The sequence below is a fragment of the Protopterus annectens genome, chromosome 4.part0 (assembly GCF_019279795.1).
Source record: "Protopterus annectens isolate FY-2018-M chromosome 4.part0, PAN1.0, whole genome shotgun sequence".
NCBI lineage: Eukaryota > Metazoa > Chordata > Ceratodontiformes > Protopteridae > Protopterus > Protopterus annectens.
In genome coordinates, this window is record NC_056733.1 from 1,108,412,030 (window position 1) to 1,108,438,907 (window position 26,878).

Below are 26,878 nucleotides of genomic sequence, written 5' to 3' on the forward strand. Positions count from 1 at the left end.
AACTGAAAACTGTTAACCCTCAGTTAAATATAACTAGTATTAAATTGATAAGGTGGTAGCTGAGGTACTGCTTAGGGTAGGGGTTAACTTGAGTGGTAAATACTACTCTAAGTTGGAGGTTATAACTCCAGGCTGGATGCAAGGTTTAATCCTTACATTATTTTCACTTGTTCATTGTTATTTGTATATAGTTTTGACATCCACAATATATTTTGTACATTCATTGTCACTACAAACAAAATTGAATCCTATAAGAGATTCCATAAGAGATTCAATAAATACAGCTATATTTAAAGGTACACCTAAAGGAGGAGATGTAACATTACTTATCTTGTTATTTGTTATTTTGATCATAAGATTCTTAAGTTTTAAAATGCCAAATGACATCTTTAAAAGGAATTTCTTTAAACATTAATGGAATGAATAATCCATGTAAAGGGCAAGCCTAATAAGATACATTAATTTACATAAGGCCAACTTAGTCTTCCTGCAAGAAACCCATCTCTTGAAAAAGATATTGATAAACTAGTCACAAACAAATATACAGTATTGGTTAGTTCAGAGCACACTCAGAAAAAAAGAGAGTGGCTATTTTATGGAATAAAAGTATGCCCATTCCTAAAACCATTAAGTCTTATCTGGATGACAAAGGAATGTTTTGTATGGTTACAATACAAATTAATGGGAAGACTTACACTTTAATTAATGTATATTGGATACCTGGAATTGGTATTAATACAGTGAAACATCATCTTGATAAGATCATATCATTCTCTATAGGAGATATTATTTTAGCTGGTGACTTTAATTGTATACTACATGAAAGTGATATTACCACTATAGGGAAAAGAAGAATTACATCTAATGCAAAACATTTAAATGATTTTGCTAATTCTTATCATTTGAATGATATTAATAATCAGATAGATTCAAAGTCATTACCATACACCTTTTTTTTCTAACAGATACAAAACTTATTCAAAAATAGATAGGGTCTTTATTTCTAACCATATGGTAACAGATTTAATTAATTCCAAAATCATTTCATGTCCTATATCTGATCATAATTCAATTGTTTTTGAATTCATGATAAAAATACTCATAATGTTCAGATCAAAAGGATACCAGCATACTTAACTCAACTAAAAGACTATAAAGAATATATACTTTCAGAAGTAAAACATTTTTAGACATAAATAATACTCCTGAAGTCTCCATTGTTTATGTTTGGGATGCCTTAAAATCATATCTATATGGACAAAGTATCAGATGGTATAATAATAAAAGGAAATCTTGGGATAAGGAATTGTTAGATATTCAAAGTAAATTAGACTCCTATAAACATAATAATAAAAAAAATATTATGCGCAAGAAAGTAATTGAAGACATAAACAAACTAAATGGGAAATACCAAGAAATTTGAACTCATAAAGTTAAAATAACTTTAGAGAATACAAGTTTTGTCTTATTCAATAAGCCCCAAATACTTACATAGACTTAAAAATAAAACAAAAGGTTGAATAAACAAAACCATATCAAAGAAATCTTTTCTCTAAGGAAAAGAAGAATGTTTCTAGTATACCAGAAATACTAGATGAATTTAGAAATCACTTTCACAAAATTAACCATAATAACATTAACATGGAACCTAAAGATAAAATAAAGGAGTTTATAAACACAAACATGAATAAAAAGCTTAATAAACAACAGATTAAACTATTGGACAAGAGTATTTCATATACAGAAGTTATTACACAAATAAATAAGCTTAAATCAAACAAAGCACCGGTAATGATGGTATTATACCAGATATATAAAATCCTTTCTAAAAGTACATATTCATTAATACATAAGGTTTTTATTTTGGCCCAATCTGAGTTAATAACCCCCCCCCCATCTTGGCAATATACAATTATTTCGCCAATTTTGCAAACTAATCAAGATCCAACTAGATGTTCTTCATATCGGCCCATCTCATTACTTAATGTTGATTATAAAATGTTTATGAGTATCTTTGCTGATAGATTGAAGACAATCATTCCCGGCATTATAGATATAGATGAGACAGGCTTCATTATAAATAGAAATACTTTTTGATAATATAAGAAGAACTTTAACATTAATAGATTTTGCAAATAGGAAAAAGAAAGATTTAACACTTATTAGTCTTGATATAAGTTCAGCATTTGATTCAGTAAGTTGGGACTATCTGTTTACCTTAATGAAGTGCACAAACTTCTCAAATGCATTTGTAAATCTAATTGAGCATTTATACAAAGGAACGTTGGCTTATATTAAGGTAGGAACATATGTTTCACAAAAAATACCCATTCTTAAAGGTACAAAACAAGGATGTCCACTTTCTCCACTATTATTCACTTTAGTAATGGAGCCTTGGGCTAATTTGATCAGAAACAGTACTGACATAGAGGGTTTTGAAATAGATGAAAATACAACATCCAAAATTCAACTTTTGCAGATGATGTTCTAATTACATCAGCAGGATCTAATTCTTCTATGCAGTCTCTATTTGATAAAATGATGAATTTTAAAAGTATTTCTGGTTTAATATTCAATGAAGAAAAACTAAAAATACTACCTATATATACGAAAAAATATTCTCATTAGTGATTTTACTAAATATAACCCAATTCAGGTCAGATAACTTATTTAGGTATAATACTATCTAAAGATATTAAATCTATTATATATAATAATTATAATACCTGTTTTCTTAATATACAAAATCTTTTAATACCTGGAATAATATGTTTTTACTATGGAGGAGAGACTTACAATTATTAAAATGATAATATTCCCCAAGATTTTATACTTAATACAATCAATAATACTTCCACCTACAAAAATAATTATCAAGAAACTGAATACACTAATGTTAAATTTCCTATGGGCACCTAATAGACCTAGGATTGCATTAAAGAAACATACTAATAGCTGGTCTCAAGGGGTATTTCTTTTCCAGACTTTAATTTATATACTATCTCTTCTATTGTAAAAGTTATTACTTTATTAATAGATCAGTCATATGTCACAAAATGGAAAGATTATTGGGAGCTAATTAGTATGCATTTCATGAAAATCTCCTTAACACATAAAAATATGATTGTAAATAACTCCATGTTATGGTTACTAAAGGAATTTTGTACTTCACCTATTACACCTAAACATATGGTTTGTTACCCATTAAATATTATTATTAGCTATCGTAACTTTATATTCATGCACCCTAAGTATAGGAATGGAATTTTATTGTATTCCTATAATGTATACCGAGTATGCTTTTGTCATCTACTTCTGAAGGAACTCATTTAACTATAGATAATGATCTAAAGTACTGGTATCAGTTGATATCTGATAATAAAGTTAAAAATCTAGATTTCTTAAAACAAGAATTTGATCTAAGAGAAACTTGCTGGTTAGAGGTTCAGACCTTTAGACAACATCTCATTAATAAAATAGATCTAATGTCTATAACAGTTAAAGAATCTATTCCAACACTGATTGATTACTTGATATTAAATTTACAACATAAAGTTTCTGATCTTTCATACATACATAAAATTATCAGACAAGAAACTTTTACAGTGTAGATTCATACTGGAATTATTTCACTTCTATTAATGGGGACCCACCAAATCAACAAGATAAACAATATATATTGGAATCTGCTTATAGAACTACGCCTTCCATTGTCTGGAGACTTTATACATGGAAATTTTACATAGATCTTTTATACACCTTTGATGATGAATAAAATAAATAATAAAGATAATTTATGTAAGAGATGTAATGTAGAAATTAATGCTGACTGGGCTCATATGTTTTATGACTGTATAAAATTGAAAGAATACTGGAAGTCAATTAATGAATTTTTGCAGGCTCTTTTTACAGATAATTTCATTATTTCTAAATCTCTTATATTATTCAACACACCTGTACCTCAAAGTGTTAAAAAGGTTAATCTTCCCTTGTTATGGTCTATTCTAGCAGTGGCTAGGAAAATAATAACTAGAAATTGGATTTCAGATACACCTCCTTCGTTCAATGAATTTAAAAATGTTATGAATATAGTGTGCCATATGGAAATAAACACAATTAGGACAAGAACAAATAGAAAAACATCTTATATTGTATGGGATCATTTACAAAATTTGTTAAAAAAATTTTAATTTCAATAACATGGTATTTTAGTTTAATTAATTGATCTGATTGTAGTGGATGTCTTTGTAAATACTTTAGTTGTTTTGTTGAATATTATAATAATACCTATTTTTAATTAAAATTGTTATGATATTTCTCTTATATGTTAAAACAATAAACCTGTTTTGAAAAAAAAAAAAGAATAGACAGGTCCAGTATAGGTCTCCAGGTTTTGTCCTTTTGGGGTACTAGGAAAAGTCTGGAGTAAAATCCTTGCCCCTGCTCGTTTTGTGGTACTTGCTGAATGGCCCTCATGTCCATGAGGGCTGTAATTTGTCTTTTTGCCTCTGCCCATTGATTGTGTGGCAGGTCTGGCATACTTTTTGGCCTTGGTAGAGTGTGAAAGTGGAACCTGTAGCCTTGGGACACTATGTTCAGGATCTATTTGTCTTGGGTAACCATTTGCCAATTTGATGAAAAAAGTGCTAGTTTTCCCCCTAAGGGGGCTGCCAAAAGAGAAGTGCCAGGGTCTGGTAGATGAAAGTCATTGGGACTGTTTCCTGTAAGGCTGTGATTTGTCTTCTCCACTTTTGGAGGTAGGAGCACCCCATTGTTTCGGCCTGTATGTGTCTTGGGGTTGAGATCTGCCTCTGGGACGCCTGTATCTGCCTCTTTGCGGTCTTGTCTGACACTGGAAAGGACCAATTTTTAGAAGGCCAGTTCCTGCTAAACCTGGGTGGCTGTACCTGTAAGAAATCCTTGACTGTCTGCATTTTGGCTTTATCCTCCATTTGTTTCAACACCTGTTCTGCTTTAGTGCCAACCAAGGTATCATGCTGTAAAGGTGCATCTAGTAATTTTGCTTTAACATGATCAAGCAGATTCTGTTCCTTTAACCAAGCATGCCTTCTAATAACAGTACCTGTAACAGCGGCCCTGCAAAAGGCCTCCAGTGAATCATAACCACATTGCAATGTATGCCTCCCAACTTGTTCTGTTGCATGCAATAAATCCAATAATTCCTTGTTTTCCGTACTTTCAGTATTTGTTGACAATTTCTGTTTAAGCAGTGACATTAAATATTGCTGATATTTAAGCATATGAAACTGACAATTTAAAGCCCTTACAGCCAGGGTAGCAGAGGTGTAAACTTTTTTCCCCCATCTGTCTAGAAACCTAGAATCCCTATCAGAGGAGACAGGGTTTTTTGCAGTGGAGGCTTTGACCCCTTTGGGACCCTGAGATATAGTTTCTAGGTCAGCAGCGGGGACCCTGCAGTATCTGTCAGGCTTGGCAGGTGCAGGGGGTAAAGAGTAAGGGGACAGGCCGGACTCGGAAAATACATCATCTACAATGTCTAGAACAGGTGGAATAGGAAGCGGTCTGTGCTGAGGAAGTAGCAGAAAGTCCCGGAGTCTTTTCTTAGATTCAAAATAATCCTGGCTTTCCCAGTGGAAATGCTCCCTCATGGTATGCAGGGTTTCCCCAAAAGAATAATCCTCAGGTGGAGAGGCTGAAGGAATGGATTCTTCAGCATCAGAATCCTCATAAGGAGACATTGAGTAATCCTGTTCAGAAGAATAATCAGAGGAAATAGAAACCTGATCAGAAGAAAGGTACTCTGTCTCTTGCCTAGGCCTCTTATCAGGAGGGGGATGAGAAACCCTGATCAAAGTAATTAGGTCTTCGGCCATGCTGAGCATCTGTTTTTAGGCATAGAAGTCTGGGCAGGAGAATGCTGCATTTGTCTCTTTGTCTTTAGAGCTGCTTTAGTCTTTGAAGCTGAAGATGGCTTAATATATAGTTGTGTAGGTCTGAAGACGCCCTCAGAAGCCAATGCCTGCTCAGCGGCTCCGGACCCATCTGAGGGAATGATTTCCGAGTGTCCCATACCTTGAGTATCCAGAGGCCTGGTCAGCTCCACATGGGAGTCGGAAGCAGCCTGTGGCTCTGAGGTAGCGGGCGCCAGGGGCTACGAAAGTGCCTCACTGAGAACTGGTGACTGGCCTAGTAGAGGCTTCGTTGGTTTTGGACCTCGGATGCCTATCCTTTTCCTTGTCCTTGCGTTTTTTTAAAACTCCGGTTGTCGGCTGGTCTGACGGCATTGTATAATTAATTCTTCGGCCAAAGTAATGAAATGCAAAATCAAACCGGCGCTTGATAGTGCGCTGGTTGAATTTAGCACAAAACCGACAGCTAGCAATGTTGTGATCAGGGCCTAGGCAAGGAATACAGTAAGAGTGGAAGTCCTTAAGAGGTATTTGCTTCCCACAAGAAATACAATTATTAACTTTTCTGACATCGGACTGGAGCAAGAAAAAAGTTTCCCCAACGGGGTACTTGGCTTTAATGAAGATTTCGGTTCTGAAATTCGAATTAGAAAATCTCAGGAGTCGGCCGACCGGCACTTGCGAACTGCTTCTGCTTCGGGCACCGCGCGGCAAGAAAGACTGAAGAAAATGGCGTCAGTTGCATCTTTTATACCCCTGGCGCAGTGACGTCAGGAAGAGGCGGCAGCAATCGATGCCGGACCTAGACTATGGAATTCTGGCCGACTGCGGGTCACCTGCCAGCAGGATAACCCAAAAAGTAATGACTGCAACAGTGAAACACGATGAACATCACCTATGAAATCACTGTACTTTACGATACTACTCTTATCAGAGTAAGAAACACTTCAAAATGATTGCAATTTATGAATGAATTGTACACAGCACAAGAAACTTCTCTAAATGACTGTACTTTGTGAAATAACTCTGTACAGTGTAATAAACACTTTGAAATGACTGCACCTTGCACACAGTAAACTCTCTGAAATAATTTTACTGTAATAAAGCACACACTGCAAACACTCTGCACACTCAGATACTTTGAACTCTAATTATACTTTGAATAGCTTTAGTCAATGCGAAATAGTAGCTCATATTAAAAAACGTGGTTGTTTACTAAAAAAATGCACTTTGCTTTTCGTGCTCAATTTGCCCTTTTGTTATACTTGTTATGCTCGTTTGACTTTTATCATGCTTGTTATCCTTTTCTTGTGCTCATTTTACTTTTAACATGCTCGTTATGCAAATCAGACATAATTCAGAACGCTGTCATAAGTATTTCAAATAATTTGTGGTTTCAAACATTTTGTTTAATCAATAATGCATTTTGTGTTTTCGTTTGATTAATAGTAAGCTTTGTGAATCATTTATGCAAGTTTTAATTACCTGAAATTTGTTTCTGATTTTTTTTTTTTAATAATTTGAGCAGGTTCAGATGAGTCATTCCTCAATATAACTCACTTTTTAACTGTGCACCTCATGGCTGGACTTCGGGCTTCTTTCTGGCTTCTCGTCTAACACCATGCCATTCAGGCACACCGTTTCTAACACCATGCTGTTCAGCCATCCCTCTTCTGACACCATGTCACTTGACCCGTCAGGATAAAAAAAATGAACAGTTGTGGGTTCGGTTCAAGCAGTTTTATTACATGCAAACACATCAGGATTGAGGCTTAGTAACTTAAACTTAAATAAACTTATAAACAGACTGACTACTGCACTCATACATGTGAACACTCTGGCAATTCACTCAAAATGGCACTGATGCCTACACGTGGTCTCTATTTATATGCAAGTGCCCTCATTTTGAAATGCTTCTTAAAGTCGCAACGTATGCTCTGTTCTACATCCGGCACCTTTTTTAATATTTTCATCTAAATCTTCATTAATATTTTAATGCTACTCCTTGAAAAGTGGTGTACAGTTTCAGATGTGTTGTAAATAAGCCAAACATGCTTAAGATCATGAAGCATGCAAGCAACTAAAGGAATATGTATTTATTTAAAGCTATATCTAGATCCAGCCTAAGATTTTAAGTAGGAGATTGATGAGTTCTTGTCTTGTCATGTTGGATAATTTCTAGTGATTTAAGGAACAGTACATCATTTTAGATCTAGCACTTCATATTATTATTTGCTAATAAGTTACGCAAGAATAATGTGGCTCCCCCCGGGAGGCCTACTGTATACAGCATCAATTTCTTTAGAGAACCACTTTCAGCTTATTTAGAAGTTTGTGTAAACCCATTGCTACAGCATATTATACCTAGAATTGAAGACACCACTCAATTGAGTATATTGTATACTACTATTCCATATGGAGAGGTCCTGAGGCTGTTAAATATTGGCTGGAATATATTATTTTTAGTTTAGGGATTCTTTAGTTCAACTAACTGTGCTTGTTTTGATGAAGAACATCTTATTTTAATCAACACAGTTTTCTACAGATGAAGGGTACAGTAATGGGGGCAGCTTTTTCCCCGATTTATGCTATTTTAAGGGGTATTTTGAGATTTTGCATGTGTGGCATCTACATCCAAAAAAGTCATTGCTCCACGGCATTCATCAGATCTACCATTGAGTACAATGCTCCCTTTGGTATGTACTAAACCAGGCATGTCCAACAATTGGAAAGTCCACAGAAGCTCTTCACTAAAAGAATACAGGACATAGGTAACATGCTATGCAGACCACCTCAGGGCCCTATCCTTGTATTCCATCTCCTACAGGCTGTTGAGGGGAAATCTATGCCTGGCTTACAGGGCATTGTCATACCACATTCTGATGGACCTCCTGCATATCTGAAAAACTAACAGCATCAGAATTACCTGTTCTAAAGATGTAAACCTTGTCTGTGATATAAATAGGACCTGCTGGAGACACAGGTATGTATCCTAGAGACTACCCCATCTCTGGCACATGCTTCCCATCCATAAGAAGAGCTCCTCCCTAACTCAATTCAAGTGCAACTTGGACATTTGGATGGGGAACAGGAAATTCTTCCCTGGTTTTGCACTTATGTCTCTAATGGACACAGATAGCCTGTAAATAGTTAATCTCCTTGGCCCCTGCTTGTAAATGCTTCATCTCTCAAGACCCTGCTTAAACTTATCAAGGGTACCAGAACTTGTCAGAGATTTGGGATGCAACTCTAGGCTTAAAAAGGCCCTTGCTATTGTTAGCCTAGTAAATACCTATGGACCTATATGATACTGAACACAATAGTTTTTGGGGAAGCTTAATAAGATGTGGCATTACTTGGATGCTGTACGGATTAAATGGGACATCAGTTATGAACTATGGAATCTCAGGAATTTTCTGAAACAGAATAAATTTGGAATTATATTTTATTTTAGTAGTTTGGAAAATACTGATTTTTTTGGATTTGAATATAAAAATTATTTGGATGTCTCACTAATTATAAATCTATACTGTAAGCCATTTTCTAAAAACTCTTTCCTAACTATAGATAGCTGTTAACCTCCCCACATAATGAAAAATGTTACCTCTTCTCTGGAACAGATTTCTCATCCATGTGAAGCTGAGTTCATCCCTAACCCAAATCAAGCGTAACTTGAACCGCGGACATGGAATAGGAAATGTATCCCTGGTCTGGCACTGAGGTCTCTAATACACAGAGGCATCCAGCAAATGCTTGAGCTCCCAAGTCCTAGCCTACATATGCCCCCCTTAAAATAACACTGCTGTACCAACACCTGCCAGATATATTTGGGAAGCATAGAAACAAAAATGTCAGCTCACAGTGATTTTATCATTACTCATATTTGGGAAGCATGGTTAGGCTTAAAAAGGCACATGGGTTTAGTCTAATGTGCACATATCAATATATGAAACTAAAGGTTAAATACAAAGAAACAACAGTAGTAGTAGTAATCAGTTACCCCCTATGCAGGTACAGTTACCCCCTATGCAGGTACATACTACAATAACACAACAGCACATATTCTGTCATGCTTATTTGCTTTGAGAATGTTCTCATTTTTTCAAGGACAGTATATGTAGTTATGCCCTTGTTTCAGTATGTATATTGCAATTCTTGGACTGTTACCCCTTTAAGTTTTTTTCCTTAGTTTGAGTGTTTGACCCTTGAGAAGGCTGACCATGCCAAAGGTGGCATGAACACAAGTGATCGCAACTTACAAATCATGTCAGCATTCTGTCACTAGTGATTTGCGCCGTCTTCCCGTCAGTGCCTATCTCAGCTCATGGTGTTTCCATTTCGGCAATATCTTCTACTGTAAGGTCTGGGGTCAAGAAGGGCTCCACTCCTGCATGTTGATCTTTTGTATGTCACTCTCGTCTACAATGTTACATATATTTCAGTCACAGATACTTTTGCTGAGAAGAGATGTGTTTAGGGTTTACGTCTATGTACCTGCCTTTCTTCTGTAACCCTTCATTACTGTTCTCTTTCCATTTCTGATGACTGGAAATTTATTTGTGGATATTAGGGATGGTCTGTCTCTTTTCTTCTGTGTTCCTGTAGCAACAAAATTATTTTGTGCTGCTGTGGGATAAGAGATCTTTGCTGTGGATCCATTTTTCCCTCCGGAACTGTTCAGCTTCCCCTCCACTGCTTGGAAATGGAGCTGTTCTAAGTAGCACAGCTCCCTGCACTGGTGTAAGTAAAAATATTGGCGTAAAATAAACAGCATCAGAAATATTAGATCTAAAGACCTAAACCTTGTCTGCAAAATAAACAGGAGATGTTGAAGGGACAAGTGTCTTTCGTACAGGCTGCCCATCCACGTGAAGCAAAGCACATCCTTAACTATACTCAAACATAACTTGGACCAGTGGATGGGAAATCACAAATTTACCCCTGGTTTGGCACCTATGTCCCTAATGTACAGGGGCAGCCTGTGAATGCTTGATGCGTACAAGCCTATACTATAACCATAAAATTCCTTGGGGTCATGACACGTCAATTAATATTTTGGTAAATCTTGCTACACTTAAAATGGTTCTTGGTTGTAGCCAAGTAACCACTTATGGACCCAAGAACTTAGGTTAAGTATGGTACTAGTAATTTATTTCTATTACATAAGGCTGCATTACATTCAAACAGGATACCAAGTTTTCCTCTTGTCCATTTATCATTTTGTATATTTTTAACAGACTTGCACAAAAGACATTTCACTCTAACGCTGGATCTTCCCTGCATATGCTTTCGCATGCTCCATGCTTCATCTCTAAACCAATGTTTCTTTAACATGTGTATTAGTTGTTGTGCCTTTCGGCTTTTTCCCGGTTAGGGTTCGCCACAGTGGAACTTCGGTCTGCTAATGATCGGCAGTAGATTTTTTACTTGCCGAGATGCCAGCTCTGACGCACAGCCTTCAACGAAGGTACGCCCATTCATGCATGTCTCCACACAGAAGACACTTTTTAGCTGAGAATCGAACAGGACAACGTCTTACTGTGAGGCGACAACGCTACCGCAGCACCACAACTATATTCTGTTTATATATATATTTCTTACTGAACTATCATAAGGTGCACATCACAGCTCAGGAAGTGCAGGCTCATTCGTGTAAATACTGTAACTCAGACTTGTACACTCACCAATATAGTATATTTTAACTCTGTAATTAAAACTAACTTTTAACTGAAAACAGCTGTTAGTTGTTACCCACACAGCAAGCTGGACTTGAAACTTGACTAAAGAACAACTGCACCATATACATAAAGTCTAACACTCTTATGTAAGATAACTCTGTGGGCATAACAGAAGAGGACTTGGACTTTGTCAGCATGGTAAAATACGGATTTATCTGTACAGCATAAGCAGAAGACAACTGGTAGTGTACACCTAGTAAGTTGTGGTTTAGTCTGCCCTAGTCTTAGATAAAATTTTCTAAAGTAAAAACCTGTGAAAAGAATGTCACAAACTGAAAGATTTCTTGCTGTCTAGCTTGCAGATTACTCTAGGGAGAGATGAAATGCACACTGTGCATTTTGTGGTCCTGTTTTTTTTTTTTTTTTTTTTTTTTACGGTTACAGCACATGACAATCTCTAGTGAAAGTACTTTTATGACTTGCATGAATTGGTTAAGCGGTCTGTTGTTTGTACTCATATTAAAAGCCAAATGGTACAGAGATACAGAAAAAAATAGACTGCTAGTTAAATACTTACCTGTACATAACACTGCAGTAACTAATTATGTTCACTGAACACAAACAAAGCAATTAAAGAAAAACATAGGAAATAAAGTTAATTCTACCATATTATAAATATCTTTAGGGGAATGATTGTTGTATGTCAGGATCTAAATAAAAAAATTTCCATCATAAATATGTTTAGACATTGTTTCTGTTAAGGAACAGATACACTTGTTTACAAATGCAATACAGGAAGCAGACCAAGTTATGAATGCACATGCCAGCATTAAATACATGCTGTTAATTCTGCTGTTTTTAAACAGTTTTTGACCTCAATACCCACATTTTTGTTTTTCTGACCCTTTCTCATGTAATATGTAATTGAAAATGCACAAGGTTGGGTTAGAAGATGACTTTAGACAGCCATTACAAAACCTCCTTTTGAGTACAAAAACAACAAAAAAAAAAATATATATATATTGTCTTGGATCTGAAACTGACTACTGCCATATTTATAGGGAGCTCTGAAGACACAACTATGCTGAAAAATCTTGTGGTGAAAATATTTAAATATACAGATTTAGATGAAGAAGCACGGGTTAATTACACTGGTACCCTTACAGAGGAATTTTTAGGTACATTAAAGGTTAAGTATGATGCTAGCCACCCTTCTTGGCCATTTTCAGCCTTGCCAATTTCCCTTTTAAAGATGAGACTCAAACCCTGTATCTTGCGTTTGCGAGGCAAAACCTTAACCATCATGCCAACCCCAGAACTTATCCAGATGCTCATACCCCCCCTCCACCCAGTCACATGCATACACACACACACACACACACACACACACACACACACACACACACACACACACCTCATAGTGCCTGAAAAATAAAATAAAAAGTTAGCATTATTTCAGCATTTTTATGTAACAAGTAGCAATTTGCTATGACTTTGCTATAAGCAATAATAAACAAATTCTATAGGCATAACTCTAGGTACACTGGCAGGAAGACAAAATCATTTTTCTAACACTGTACATAAAAGAAAAGTACAATTGCGTAAGTAAACTTACCATAATAGCAGATGTTCAATGATCAGTGCTATAGTAGCCTTAGCTATGCGGGTTATATCTTGCGAAGGACATAACCGCCAGCCAGCTTCCAAAGCTTCAGGGCACTTTTCATGCACCTGAACTGTCAAGCAGTCAAGCTGAGCTGACTACAAGTCAAGTTTGGGTGCAAAGGCCTTCAAAATCTTTCTGCCAACAGATAGAGGGAGGCTGAGCCCTGAAAGGGCAATGCTAGGAACAACAAAAAATAAATGTCCACACCGTGACATAAAAAGTATACCATAAAACAGGTGGCATGGAGGGAGTGGCTACTGCAGCAATGATCTGGGTAACTACATTTGGAAGGTGGAAGGAGAACAGTCCACAAATCCCTGGAGAATAGTCCTAGCAAAGCTTGATCTGGAGCTAGAGAAGTAATCAAGCTTGTAGGGCTTTGTAAAAGTACGTATAGAGGACCAAGTCACAGCTTCCATCAGACTTCTACAATCCAGCCATTTCCAAAAAGCCATGGATGAAGTCAACTCACTGGTACAGTAGGCCTTGACCCTGCCTGGAACTGTTTTGTTATGGTAACTGTAGCAAAAGTTAATAGCCTTAGACAACCACTTGGAAATGGTCTGTTTTGATACAGGTTGTCTCCCTCTTCTTTCCTTCACAAGAAGTGAACAATTACTCCAATGATCTGAAAGATTTACTACTGCCAAAATAGTACCAGAGGTTTCCGTGGACATCCAAGGTATGATGCACCCTTTTTCACTCATTTTTACATTCAGGAAAGGAAACAGGGAGATGGATGGTTTGTGTTAAAGTAAACTCAGATACAACTTCAGGCATAAATGAAGCATTAATTCTGAAAGAAATCCTGTCCCTATGGAAAAATGAGATGGGGTTGACACCATAAGAGCTTTCAAGTCAGATACACATCTTGAAGAGGTCAGAATATTCAGAGCATCTCTCTCAATGCCAGTAAAACAAAAGAGATGCTCACTGATATGCTCACTGATACATGGAGAAATAGAGGTCAGCACATACCATTTATACATTGGTGAGTCTGATGTGCAAAGAGTGGCTACATTCAAATATCTCTGTATTAACATCTCTGAGGACCTTACCTGAACTCATAATATCACAGATCTGGTAGGGAAAAGAAGGGAACTGTATTTTTTGAGAAGGCTGAGGAAGGTTGGCATGCCCAATACCATCCTCAGCAACTTCTACAGATGTATAACAGAGTGGGGAGAGAATGCTCTCAATTGATGTATGGTTTGGGAATAGTACCATATGGGATTGCAAGGTTTTGCTGCAAGTAAAAACTGCACAAAATATCATTAAGTAACACTCTCTGCAATGAAGGACATCTACAACAAAAGAGTTTTTAGAAGGGCTCACAACATTATCATGGGCACTACCTACCCACAACATAAACTTTTTATCCTGCTACCATCAGGGAGGCGTTATATAAGCATGGTGGCCAGAACAACCAGGCTGAAAAACACATATACTTTCTCTCCTTCCAGTATTGTAGGTTGGTTCATATTCGGAGAGAAATGTGTTTTTTTCTTTGTTTTTTTTGCACAAATGCGTGCTCTTTTGCACAGTTATAAATATTTACTGACACTGGGATTTATATATCATTGTCTATGTGTTGTCTTAGATAACTATTTCTTGTTAATTGCTGTCTTTTTATATGTTGCTGGAGGATATGCAGAATAAGAATTTCATTGTACTTTATGATGTTGTCTCTAGTACATATGACAAAGGTGAATTGAACTGAACTCAGTAAAACTGTTTTCCATGCCAAGAACCTCAAGTCAGCCAGGTTAGCTGACTCAAATGGAGAAAGTGTTAGCTTCTCTAACACAAAAGTAATATCTCAGGGAGGGGCTACTGGTTTTCTTGGAGGCCTTTTGCGCAAACCCCCTTTCAAAAACATTTCAACATGAGACTGTATCAGAAGAGAAGGATCCATGGGCAGACATGCTGAAATGGCTAATACATGAACCTTGACAGAGGAATAAAAAAGGCCATAGGATAGTAACTCACAGAAATATTGTAAAACCAGATAACAACATAACCCTTAAAGGGTGGTGGTCATACCTCTTAACCTGGAAACATCAACAATTTGGACAAAGGCCCATGAAAAATAGGCACAAATCTGTACATTGATTAACATAACATTTGCATACATAATTATGTAACCTCACCCACTCCAATGGGATTATGGGATACCAACTTTCAAATGCAAACTGAAGAACAGACAGCCAAAATATGGCCCCAGAGCCCCCTTGCAGCCATTCCAATGTCCCATTACCTGGCTATTTTGCCCCATTTACCATAAACAATAATGTGCATACTGCTTTCTTCTACAATGATTATTTGGATTTTATTTTACATTTTATAGGACAGTGCACAAACACTAATAGACATCTGCTAAACAAAGCAACACTGTCTCACAATGAAAATAGACTTCGCATTAAAACATCTCTGTCCTTGAAACTCACATTCATTGAAACAGCACTGAAACCCACACCACATCCAACATCTGGCCAGTAGTGCATAAAGATTACCTTTGGGCTATTTTCAAATCATAGGCCCCTTGTACACTAAACAAGAAACATACATGTGTTCTTTGATATACCTTCCTGACTTTATTAAATTATATTCCTTGTATAATACAGCACACTTGTTAGACTTGCAGCATATTTTAAATTTATTGTTTGAACATTTTTCCAGTAGGCAATGAAACAAAATGCATGAACCAAATAATGACAAAACTGTTCAATTCAGAATATTTCCATCATAAAAATCTACTTACACACACACACACACACATATATATATATATATATATATATATATATATACACACACATACATACACACACATTTTTCATGTAAATAGAATGACAGTAGTGTAAGCCATGGGCATCTTGCACAGCTTCTCGAACTTATTTTCAATTTCAGATTTTTTGCTGAACTTAATCTGATTTGTGTTATCAGACCAACTCAATAGCTGTAAACACACAACAAAATAAACTAGGCGAACTGCATGTTTTAAGACTTCCAATTTTTAGTCCAAATACTGACAGACCCTCTCCTACATTCATCCTGAAGCATCAAAACTATCATTGTAATCCAGGTGCTGTTAACTGGCCACTCCTATTCTCCACTGTCTGCAGTGAAAAAATGTGTTTTATCTTGAATGCTGGAAAATGTACTGTACTTGTTTAAAAATATTTTTCTTATAATGCAACACAGAATATAATTCTGATTTTCTGTTCCTGAATTTGGGTTAATAATATTTTTTGCTCTTTCCACTGAGGCACAAATGTCCTTGTGCATGACATTTTCTCACTTTTGTTGTATCTGTAGCTACACCCTTGTCGCACCCACGGTGACCCACTCCCTTTAAAAGTACAACACAGTACAGTATCAACAATGTATCTACATACTGTGGGAGTAGAACCCACAGCCTTCTGCATCAAAAGCAAGTACTTAAACCTGTTATGCTATTAACAATGCAAGCAGACTCAGCATAAGCAACACAATTTCTCTTCCCCTGAAGCTCTCAGCTCCTTGTAAACTCCACTCGACACTCAACTGCATCTCTCAATTTTGCAGCACAAGAAATCAGGAAAAAGACAAAATGCATTGAGGGGGGGGGGGGGGGGCAAAAGCCCAAAAACCAGGGACACATTTTAAATATCGCTTGTATAATTTTGGAAAGTTGCTCGAATAAAATGTTGTCTTATCACAATGCTTTTCACTGCTGGCGCCATGTCAGACTCAAAGCCTGTCACAAGTGGTGTACCACAGGGCTCAGTCCTGGGCCCACTCTTGTTTGGCATCTACTTTTCCGAAGTACAAGCAAACACAGGAGGGTTATGGCTGACAAAGTTTGCAGATGACTGCAAACTGGGCGCCATAGTAGAAAACACATCTGACACAGATATCCTTCAGAAGGGTCTCACAGAAACGGATAACTGGTGCCAGAGCCATGGCCTAAAGTTAAATGCCAAAAAATGCATAGTCATACCCTTCGGGAAAAACAGGGTTACCCCTAGCTACCAAATAGGTGGCAATCCACTGAGTACAGAAGAAGTTATCAGGGACCTGGGGACCCAGGTTGATAGTAGTCTGTCATTCGACACCCATGTAGCTAAAGTAGTTAGGAAGACCTTCTACATTGCCCACCTTATCATGAAGGGATTCTCATCTAGATCAAGGAGGTCATAGTCTCCCTATACTCATCACTCATCAGACCAATGATTGAGTACAATGCCCCATTCGGAATGTATCTGACCCGACACTTGCAGCAGCTGGAGAGGCCACAAAAGTTCCTCACCAAAAGGATAAAGGGTCTCAAACATCTGTCCTATGCTGCCCGACTGAAAGAACTCCAGCTCTATTCAGTCGCCACTGCTCAGAGGTGACCTTTGCCTAACATACAAGGCCATGTCAAACCCAGATTTGATGAATATGCTTCACCTCAAAAATCTAGATCCGTCAGAGCCACAAGGGCGGAGACTTAAACCTCGACACGGCTATTAATAGGACGTGCTGGAGGGATAGATTCATCACCCAAAGACTCCCTATGCTGTGGAATAAAATCCCGGTATATGTGAGGCAGAGCACCTCGCTGGCCTTGTTCAAGAGAAATCTTGACCAATGGATGGGAGATCGCAGATATACCCCAGGGATTACCTCAGTGTCACTGCTCAACAGAGGCACAGCAAAATAATGGGTATAGTTCCCCATACTAAAGGGGTGGCGTAAGCCACAAAACTATGGGCTAGGCTTGTAAATGCCCTCGGGCAGATAGCCTAGTATGAACCTATGAACCTATGAACCTAAGTCTTGAACCCAGGACCCTGTGCACTACAGTCAGAGCAACATACCACTATGACAAATAAGCAGTTTCCTGAAAGACAGGAAGACCGAAATTTAAATGGCTACTATTTAGTGAATTCAGTTCTCACTTCTTACCATAGTTCACATCCTCTTTGCACAAAAATCTTGGACAAAGCCAATAACTGGGGAATACAGCCCCAAAAATAGGGACAAATTTCAAATACTGATCTTATAAACTTAGAAAATTGCTAGAATAAAAGTTTTTGTGTTACCATGTATTTTCTGAAGAATATGAAGTCTGAAATTCAAATGCCTGTCATTACTTAGTGAATTCAATCCTTCACTGATTTGCAGCAAAAATCCAGAAAAAACACAGATTTTATGAGGAACAGAACAAAAATATGAGGCATAAAAATCTGGCAAATTTTCACAAGTGGTGGTGGGTAGGGAATTTTGGCTCTTGTTACCTTTAGCCAAGGTACAGGGTTTGTGCTGTAGTACCTTTAGCCACCAGGTATATTCACCTGGGGCATTTTATACACAGACACCTGAATCAGCATAATGAACTCCTCAGCAGCATAATAAACAGATAACCCCAAACAGCTTTGTTCCGGCAGCAGCATAAAGCATAATAACCTCCTCATAAGCATAAACTGAACAGATAACTTGGTTCCAGAAGCAGCAGCATAATAACCTAGCAAACTGAACAGCTTTAATAATACCTCCCTCCAAGCTTGTTCTGTTCTGGAACCACCACCATTAAAAGCTAATTGCTCCATTCCTGCTAATAAATACCTCCAATCTTGTTCTGTGCCTCGTGGCTTGTTCTTTAATTGTTCCACTCTTGCTTGGCTGGAGCACCTGGAAATGCATGAATGTTAAGTTGTTGACCCCTTGAGCTCAATTCTGACAGGCTGGCAGGCTGCTTCATGGAGTTGACGTCAACGTGCACATCATGAAGTCAGCTCAAAAAAGTGAAAAAAAAAATATATAAAATAAAAAAGTAGGGAAATTCAGAAATTAAGGGGTGCCACTTGGGAATCATAGCACTCCATTATTTGGACCTCAAAACTGGTAAAAACAAAGAAATTTGGTACGGTTGGGAGGTATAGTGGTGATTATGTTGCTGGCACCAACTAGAAAACATTTTCTATTTGCTAACACATGATTTTTTACTAGCAGGATTTTTTGCCTCCATTAGTACCTGCCGTATGCCCTCGGTAAACAAGTGCCTAAAGAGAATTAGGACCCTGTCATCCAGGCAGTCAACTGAAGTTGACAGATGTTGGGGTGCATCAAACACCCCTGCTCTTGTGTGAGCACATTCAGTCTATGAGGAAGGTTGTGATATTCACCCATGGCCAATTCCAAAAGAGGGCATCACCACAGTTGTCTGGGCCAGAAGACAGCCACCACAATAATCTTGGGGATTCCTTCAGAAGTACCATGGAAAGAGTGGAAAAGCATACAGGAACACTCCTATCCAAGGAAAGGAAAAGACATCTGTCTTCCAGGCCTACTAGCATGGAGTCCTTGAAAAGAATATTATCAGTTGATTGTCCAAAGAAGAAGCAAAGAGGTTTTCTTGAGGAACTCTCCACAGATGGATCAGATCTTGGAACATACCCCAATCTAGTTTTCATTCATTAGGGTATTGTCTGTAACCACTTGAACATGTCCCAAGGAACAAAGATGGTTCAGAGAGTTGCGTGTCTTGATCAGGGTAAGCATCTCACTGACATTTGTGTGTTTGTATCTTTCCTTGGTATCACATGCCCTGCACTTTTATCCTTCCTGAAACTGCTCCCCAAGCAAAGTCCAAAGTGTTTGTGATGACTGACTGCTTTGGAGCAGGGAGGGAGAAGGCGGGACCTAGACTTAAGGATATCTATTGTTTTGACCAAATGATTTCTCGTGACAAAACCCAGCACTGGGAATTTGAAAAAATAAAGGGTATTACTGCTGGGACCAGAGAGATTTCATATACCAATGTGTCCTTCTCATGTGGAGTCTCGTCAGGGGTATCATGAGAATCATAGATGTCATGAGACCCAGAATATTCCCTTGCAGTGACCAAAGTCTGAGTGGATAACTTTAAAAATAGATCTAGATATAGGTATTTTTTTTTCCTAGGGAAGAAAAGCTATTTGAATTGATGTGTCTAGTTGACATCCCCAGAAGACAGTCCTGTGTGAAGGAGCCAAGAAAGACATTTGAATGTTCTTGTGGAATCCCAGCTTGTGCAAGAGATCTCTCACCCATGAGAGATTCCACACACTTTGAAAAAGACTTTGCAAAGATATGAAAGTCATCTAAATATGGAAAGAAAATATGGATACCCTGTAGCCTGCAATGAGCTACAACTGAAGCTAGACACTTTGTGAACACTCCTGGTGCAGTGGATAATCCAGAGAGTAAGGCAGAGAAAGTACAGTTGTGTACACTTACCATAAATGTAGATGTTCGAGTGTATTCACTGTTGCAGTCATTACAACTGGGTTATCCTGCTGGCAGGCTACCCTCAGTCGGCCTGAATTCCAAAGTCTAGGTCCGGCGTTCGGATGGTCGCCTCTTCCCTGACATCAGTGCGCCAGGGGTATAAAAGATGCAGCCAACGCCATTTTCTTCAGTTTTTCTTGCCCCAGATGTCAGGTGCTCCCAAATGGGAGGCTAAAAATATTTCAATAAAACATGCATGCACCAAAGTATATATTTTACAAAAACTCCACTCCACACACCTTCAGATAGAAACAACTCTGATCCAAAACAATACCAAAACAGCAAAATCTTCAGAAGTCAGGAATCGAAAAACAGGAACCAAAGTCAAATCCAAAAGCAAACTCTTTATTCTCCAGTGCCTCAGTGTAACCACCTTTCAAGAGTATACATTCATATTGTATACTCTTGAAAGGTGGTTACACTGAGGCGCTGGAGAATAAAGAGTTTGCTTTTGGATTTGACTTTGGTTCCTGTTTTTCGATTCCTGACTTCTGAAGATTTTACTGTTTTGGTATTGTTTTGGATCAGAGTTGTTTCTATCCAAAGTATATATTTTGCCTTCATCTACAAGCAAATACACCACATAGGTTGTATAGAATAGAAAAGTACAGATAAGTTCCAGCAAAGAAATGGGGGATGGTGGGTGGGTAACCTGGACTGCAACAGTGAATACATTCGAACATCTACATTTATGGTAAGTGTACACAACTGCACTATGTTTTTCGTGTTTCACTGTTGCAGTCATTACAATTGGGTTGAATCTCAAAGCTAAGGTTGGGAGGCTGGAGCTAAATAGCATTAGGAGTGGCTATTAGGCCCTGCAGAACTGCAGTGGCAAAGCCTGCCCTGGATTTAGAGTAGAGTGGTAAGTGATAGTGCTTTTGAAGGTGTGCACTGAACTCCAAGTAGCAGCCTCTAAAATGTCTTTGGTTGGCACTCCCCTGAGGAAAGCTGCTGAAGTGGCTGCTGCTCTGGTTGAATGTGGCCTAATGCCCTTAGGTACTGGCTTGCCATGTTGTGAATAGCAGAAACGAATGCAGTGGCCTATCCACTTTGAAATAGTCTGCTTTGAGATAGCCTTTCCTTGTGATCCTGCAGCATATGCCACTAGTAGTTGCTCTGTCTTTCTGAAAGTTTTGGTTCTGTTCAAGTAGAAGCGTTGCTGCCTGTGTATGTCCAAAGAATGCAGAATTCTCTCCCCCCTATTTTGTGGGTTTGGATAAAAGGTAGGCAGATTAATAGTTTGGTTAAGGGCCACAATGGACACTACCTTAGGCATAAATGTTGGGTTTGTCCTCAGAGAAACCCTGTCTGGATAAAAAATGATAAAAGGTTCCACAGCCATGAGTGCCTGTCCCAGGGCAGGAGTTCTTTTCTTTGCTTTTAAACAAACCCCAATACTGTCCTTCCAAAAAAATGATAATTTTAGATTTGTTTCCCACAAGTTAAACAGTTATTGACTTTTTCTGACATCGGCTGAGGCAAGAAAGAGTCCCCAACGGGGTACTTAGCTTTTAGAAGTCTTCGAAGTAGTATTCGGTAGTAGAAATCTCTGGATCCGACCGACCGCACTTGCTTAACAGCTTCTGCTTCGCCACGGCAAGAAAGACTGAAGAAAATGGCGTCGGCTGATGCCTTTATACCCTGCGGCCAGCAGGGATGAAGTCGGGTGAAGTGCGACATCAAATGGGCCGGACCCGGACTTTGGAATCTGGCCGACTGCAGGGCTGCCTGACGACAGGACAACCCAGTTGTTATGACTGCAGATGCATCCATGAAGGACATCATGGCCCCAGAGCCCCCTTGCAGCCATTCCAATGTCCCATTACCTGGCTATTTTGCCCCATTTACCATAAACAATAATGTGCATACTGCTTTCTTCTACAATGATTATTTGGATTTTATTTTACATTTTATAGGACAGTGCACAAACACTAATAGACATCTGCTAAACAAAGCAATACTGTCTCACAATGAAAATAGATTTCGCATTAAAACATCTCTGTCCTTGAAACTCACATTCATTGAAACAGCACTGAAACCCACACCACATCCAACATCTGGCCAGTAGTGCATAAAGATTACCTTTGGGCTATTTTCAAATCATAGGCCCCTTGTACACTAAACAAGAAACATACATGTGTTCTTTGATATACCTTCCTGACTTTATTAAATTATATTCCTTGTATAATACAGCACACTTGTTAGACTTGCAGCGTATTTTAAATTTATTGTTTGAACATTTTTCCAGTAGGCAATGAAACAAAATGCATGAACCAAATAATGACAAAACTGTTCAATTCAGAACATTTCCATCATAAAAATCTACTTCCACACACACACACACACACATATATATATATATATATATATATATATACACATACATACATACATACACACACATTTTATATATATATATATATATATATGTATATGTATATATATATATACACACACACACACACATTTTATATATATATATATATATATATATATATATATATATATATATATATATATATATATATATATAAACTTCATGTAAATAGAATGACAGTAGTGTAAGCCATGGGCATCTTGCACAGCTTCTCGAACTTATTTTCAATTTCAGATTTTTTGCTGAACTTAATCTGATTTGTGTTATCAGACCAACTCAATAGCTGTAAACACACAACAAAATAAACTAGGCGAACTGCATGTTTTAAGACTTCCAATTTTTAGTCCAAATACTGACAGACCCTCTCCTACATTCATCCTGAAGCATCAAAACTATCATTGTAATCCAGGTGCTGTTAACTGGCCACAACTATTCTCCACTGTCTGCAGTGAAAAAATGTGTTTTATCTTGAATGCTGGAAAATGTACTGTACTTGTTTTAAAAATATTTTTCTTATAATGCAACACAGAATATAATTCTGATTTTCTGTTCCTGAATTTGGGTTAATAATATTTTTTGCTCTTTCCACTGAGGCACAAATGTCCTTGTGCATGACATTTTCTCACTTCTGTTGTATCTGTAGCTACACCCTTGTCGCACCCACGGTGACCCACTCCCTTTAAAAGTACAACACAGTACAGTATCAACAATGTATCTACATACTGTGGGAGTAGAACCCACAGCCTTCTGCATCAAAAGCAAGTACTTAACCTGTTATGCTATTAACAATGCAAGCAGACTCAGCATAAGCAACACAATTTCTCTTCCCCTGAAGCTCTCAGCTCCTTGTAAACTCCACTCGACACTCAACTGCATCTCTCAATTTTGCAGCACAAGAAATCAGGAAAAAGCCAAAATGTGTTTGGGGGGGGCAAAAGCCCAAAAACCAGGGACACATTTTAAATATCGCTTGTATAATTTTGGAAAGTTGCTAGAATAAAATGTTGTCTTATCACAATGCTTTTCACTGCCAAGTCTTGAACCCAGGACCCTGTGCACTATAGTCAGAGCAACATACCACTATGACAAATAAGCAGTTTCCTGAAAGACAGGAAGACCGAAATTTAAATGGCTATTATTTAGTGAATTCAGTTCTCACTTCTTACCATAATTCACATCCTCTTTGCAAAAAATCTTGGACAAAGCCAATAACTGGGGAATACAGCCCCAAAAATAGGGACAAATTTCAAATACTGATCTTATAAACTTAGAAAATTGCTAGAATAAAAGTTTTTGTGTTACCATGTATTTTCTGAAGAATATGAAGTCTGAAATTCAAATGCCTGTCATTACTTAGTGAATTCAATCCTTCACTGATTTGCAGCAAAAATCCAGAAAAAACACAGATTTTATGAGGAACAGAACAAAAATATGAGGCATAAAAATCTGGCAAATTTTCACAAGTGGTGGTGGGTAGGGAATTTTGGCTCTTGTTACCTTTACCCAAGGTAAAGGGTTTGAGCCATAGTACCTTTAGCCACCAGGTATATTCACCTGGGGCATTTTATACACAGACACCTGAATCAGCATAATGAACTCCTCAGCAGCATAATAAACAGATAACCCCAAACAGCTTTGTTCCGGCAGCAGCATAAAGCATAATAACCTCCTCATAAGCATAAACTGAACAGATAACTTGGTTCCAGAAGCAGCAGCATAATAACCTAGCAAACTGAACAGCTTTAATAATACCTCCCTCCAAGCTTGTTCTGTTCTGGAACCACCACCATTAAGAGCTAATTGCTCCATTCCTGCTAATAAATACCTCCAATCTTGTTCTGTGCCTCGTGGCTTGTTCGGTAATTGTTCCACTCTTGCTTGGCTGGAGCACCTGGAAATGCATGCATTTTATGTTGTTGACCCCTTGAGCTCAATTCTGACAGGCTGGCAGGCTGCTTCATGGAGCTGACGTCATCGTGCACAGGATGAAGTCAGCTCAAAAAAGCGAAAAAAAAATATTTAAAATAAAAAAGCCGGGAAATTCAGAAATTAAGGGGTGCCACTTGGGAATCATAGCACTCCATTATTTGGACCTCAAAACTGGTAAAAACCAAGAAATTTGGTACGGTTGGGAGGTATAGTGGTGATTATGTTGCTGGCACCAACTAGAAAACATTTTCTATTTGCTAACACATGATTTTCTACTAGCAGGATTTTTTGCCTCCATTAGTACCTGCCGTATGCCCTCGGTAAACAAGTGCCTAAAGAAAATTAGGACCCTGTCATCCAGGCAGTCAACTGAAGTTGACAGATGTTGGGGTGCATCAAACACCCCTGCTCTTGTGTGAGCACATTCAGTCTATGAGGAAGGTTGTGATATTTGACCATGGCCAATTCCAAAAGAGGGCATCACCACAGTTCTCTGGGCCAGAAGACAGCCACCACAATAATCTTGGGGATTCCTTCAGAAGTACCATGGAAAGAGTGGAAAAGCATACAGGAACACTCCTATCCAAGGAAAGGAAAAAACATCTGTCTTCCAGGCCTACTAGCATGGAGTCCTTGAACAGAATATTGTCAGTTGATTGTCCAAAGAAGAAGCAAAGAGGTTTTCTTGAGGAACTCTCCACATATGGATCAGATCTTGGAACATACCCCAATCTAGTTTTCATTCATTAGGGTATTGTCTGTAACCACTTGAACATGTCCCAAGGAACAAAGATGGTTCAGAGAGTTGTGTGTCTTGATCAGGATAAGCATCTCACTGACATTTGTGTGTTTATGTCTTTCCTTGGTATCTCACATGCCCTGCACTTTTATCCTTCCTGAAACTGTTCCCCAAGCAAAGTCCAAAGTGTTTGTGATGACTGACTACTTTGGAGCAGGGAGGGAGAAGGCGGGACCTAGACTTAAGGATATCTATTGTTTTGACCAAATGATTTCTCTTCTGACAAAACCCAGCACTGGGAATTTGAAAAAATAAAGGGTATTACTGCTGGGACCAGAGAGATTTCATACACCAATGTGTCCTTCTCATGTGGAGTCTCGTCAGGGGTATCATAAAAATCATAGATGTCATGAGACCCAGAATATTCCCTTGCAGTGACCAAAGTCTGAGTGGATAACTTTAAAAATAGATCTAGATATAGGTATTTATTTTTCCTAGGGAAGAAAAGCTCTTTGAATTGATGTGTCTAGTTGACATCCCCAGAAGACAGTCCTGTGTGAAGGAGCCAAGAAAGACATTTGAATGTTCTCGTGGAATCCCAGCTTGTGCAAGAGATCTCTCACCCATGAGAGATTCCACACACTTTGAAAAAGACTTTGCAAAGATATGAAAGTCATCTAAATATGGAAAGAAAATATGGATACCCTGTAGCCTGCAATGAGCTACAACTGAAGCTAGACACTTTGTGAACACTCCTGGTGCAGTGGATAATCCAGAGAGTAAGGCAGAGAAAGTACAGTTGTGTACATTTACCATAAATGTAGATATTTGAGTGTATTCACTGTTGCAGTCATTACAACTGGGTTATCCTGCTGGCAGGCTACCCTCAGTCGGCCTGAATTCCAAAGTCTAGGTCCGACGTCAGTTGCGGTTGCCCCTTCCCTGACGTCAGTGCGCCAGGGGTATAAAATATGCAGCCAACACCATTTTCTTCAGTTTTTCTTGCCCCAGATGTCAGGTGCCCCCAAATGGGAGGCTAAAAATATTTCAATAAAACATGCATGCACCAAAGTATATATTTTGCCTTCATCTACAAGCAAATACACCACATAGGTTGTATAGAATAGAAAAGTACAGATAAGTTCCAGCAAAGAAATGGGGGATGGCGGGTGGGTAACCTGGACTGCAACAGTGAATACACTCGAACATCTACATTTATGGTAAGTGTACACAACTGTACTATGTTCTTCGTGTTTCACTGTTGCAGTCATTACAATTGGGTTGAATCTCAAAGCTAAG

General features: G+C 38.1%; 1 protein-coding gene across 1 annotated transcript in view; it reads right to left on the reverse strand.

The window, feature by feature from the left end:
* LOC122799790 (F-BAR and double SH3 domains protein 2-like) overlaps window positions 1–26,878 on the reverse strand; it is a 1,119,909-nt gene that overhangs the window by 825,937 nt on the left and 267,094 nt on the right. The gene's annotated exons all lie outside the window — the stretch shown is intronic.